The following is a 2,658-nucleotide window of genomic DNA, read 5'->3' as shown; positions in this document are numbered from 1 at the left end:
TCCACCTGCTAGTTCAGGAGACAGGGGATTGATCCCTGGTCTGGGAGAACCACACAGGCCATGCAGCGACTAAGCCCATGCACCTCAACTACCGAGCCTGTGCTCTAGAGCTCTCCCACCACAACTATTGAAGCCCACGTGCCCTAGATCTTGTGCTCAGTAAAAAGAGAAGCCACAGCAATGAAAAGCCTGCACACCACAACTAGAGAGTAGCCCCTGCTCACCGCAACTAGAGAAAAGCCTCAGCAGCCACGAAGAGACCCAGCATGGCCAAAAATAAATACATAAATAAAATGAATTTAAAAAAAAAAAGAAATATCATCCCTACTTTATAGATGGGGAAACTGAGGCCTGTTAGGCAGTGGCTTCTCTGAGGCTGCCAGCCCTGGCTGCTTTGTGCTGTTCTGCCCAGCCCAGCAACCCTGAAATGTGCCCCTTGGGCCCAGTCTTCCTCTCTAATGGTTCTTTCAGCTCCTGTCAGTTATCAGGGGCCCTGGCTCGGCTGACAGCCAGCGTGTCTGCTGCTGATACTCGGATGCCCACATTCCTGGGCTGTGACGGGGAGAGCACCCAGAGCCCAGGCTGGGGGCACCCGGAGGGGTTCCACTTGGCTGCAAGTTCTGGGGCCTGGCTGTCTGGAGAGTGTCGGGATGCAAAGAGCTTTCTCTCCTTCTCACTGAGGAGGCAGGGGGAGATGTCTCTAGAGGCTGATATGACAGGAGCTGGAGAGGGTACAGGTTCAGCTGGGCCCTGAGGCAAGGCCTGGCCCTGTGGACAACGAGGGGAAGGCGGGGAGGGGGGAACAGGAAGTGTGAGGGGGCAGGAATGAGCTAGGGTCAGCGGCCGATCAAAGGAGAGCCATCTGAGCAGCAAGACAAAGACCTCACGCTAGAAAGTCGGACCTAGCTGGATTTTGTGTCCATGCTCTGACATCTCTTAGTTCTGTGACTAGGGGCAAGGCACCGACCACCTCGGACCCTCAGTTTCTTCATCCTTAAAGTCCTTAACGCAGCCTTGTACATCCATAGCAAGCAGGCAGTGAAGTCCTTCTGCAGCCAAAGACACTCAGGGTTCAGTGTCAGACTAGCATTGCATTTAAGAAGTAAACCAGCAGATAAAGCCAGCAGAATAATTCATCCTCTTCTTTTTAAAGAAGTCATTTCAATTTAAACATTATTCAAGTTTAATATAGAGAGAAAACTAATGTTTACCAGTGGGGAGAGGGAAGCAGAGGGTGTAGGATTAAGAGGTACAACTATTATGTATAAAATAAGCAAATAAACTGGGCTTCCCTGGTGTCTCGGTAGTAAAGAATCCGCCTGCAATGCAGGAGACACAGGAAACCCAAGTTCAATCCCTGGGTCAGGAAGATTCCCCGGAGGAGGATATGGCAACCCACTCCAGTATACTTGTCTGGAAAATCCCCATGGGCAGAGGAGCCTGGTGGGCTACAGTCCATAGGGTATCAAAGAGTGGGCTTCCCTGGTGGCTCAGATGGTAAAGCGTCTGCCTGCAACGCGGGAGACCTGGGTTCAATCCCTGGGTTGGGAAGATCCCCTGGAGAAGGAAATGGTAACCCACTCCAGTACTCTTGCCTGGAGAATCCCATGGACAGAGGAGCCTTGTAGGCTACAGTCCGTGGGGTGGCAAAGAGTTGGACACAACTGAATGACTTCACTTCACTTCAGGGCTTATGTTGCTGTCAAATCTTGATTATAACTCAACTTTCGAGTCTAACACCCACTGAACTGATCCCAGTTTGGATTCTAAAGCATCAGTTTCTTCTAGGAAATTTTTCTTTGCTTCTTCTGACACTTCTTGCACTCATTACTGAGACTAGCTAATGAAAACATCAATTTTAAATCATCTTGATATCATTACGCAGTCATCATCTGCAAGCATGATGCCCTGACAAGCATCTTCCAAATTTCAAAGTTGTTTCCTTCTTTACTTCTAATTCTTCCTTCAGTTCTGGGATTCCAGTTGTATTCTGTGCAAATGTGTCTTTTGTTTACCTTCAAAAGTAACACTGACATATTCTACAGCCACCTTCCTTATAGCAGCTGCCATCTTAGTGGTGTCTTAGAACAATTCATTCTTTGCTTGATTCCGTTGAAAAGAAAAATGAATCTAAATACACTCCATGCAATGCTCTGAGAATCCGCTTTCTCCTCCTGTCACTTCTATCCTCTTCTTAGTTTGGCTCCTCTCACCTCAAATGCCCTGAAAAATTTCTCCAACCCCAAGCTATTCAGTTCTTTCTCATTTTCCCTCCCCTCAACCCCAGGACTTTACTATGCGAATCAACTTGGCCTCTTGCCCAGCAACAGGGAAAATAAAGGGGAAAACGGCAGGGTCCCTCATACGATTCCCTTGGGCACGGTAGATTCTTTTTAGTGATCCCTGTTCCATCCAGATTACTACTATGATTTAAAGCTGTGACAGGACAAAAAAGATTAACATATGAGCATTCAAGAGCTTGTCCTAACAACTCCTACCACCAACAAGACTACACGTTTTCCCTCTCAGTTCTGCCCGTCCTTACCCTGTAAGGAGGGTCTTGAGATGCCAGGTAGGACCTTTTCCTTTGGGAATGGAGAATAGGGTTGGAGGGTAAGTACAGAGGAATGGGATCAGAGGGCAGCAGGGAGGGGAGCG

The 2,658-nt window shown here is 48.4% G+C and overlaps 1 pseudogene; it reads right to left on the bottom strand.

Moving 5' to 3' along the window:
• Positions 1 to 477: 477 nt before the first annotated feature.
• On the bottom strand, positions 478 to 2,070 carry LOC145525282 (prefoldin subunit 4 pseudogene; annotated as a pseudogene).
• Between the last annotated feature and the right edge of the window lie 588 nt (positions 2,071 to 2,658).

This window comes from Giraffa tippelskirchi, chromosome 11, assembly GCF_054371585.1.
Source record: "Giraffa tippelskirchi isolate mGirTip1 chromosome 11, T2T-mGirTip1v1.2.pri, whole genome shotgun sequence".
NCBI classification, from domain to species: Eukaryota; Metazoa; Chordata; class Mammalia; order Artiodactyla; family Giraffidae; genus Giraffa; species Giraffa tippelskirchi.
Note: the sequence above shows the minus strand (reverse complement) of the source record. Positions and strands in the feature narration are given on the sequence as shown.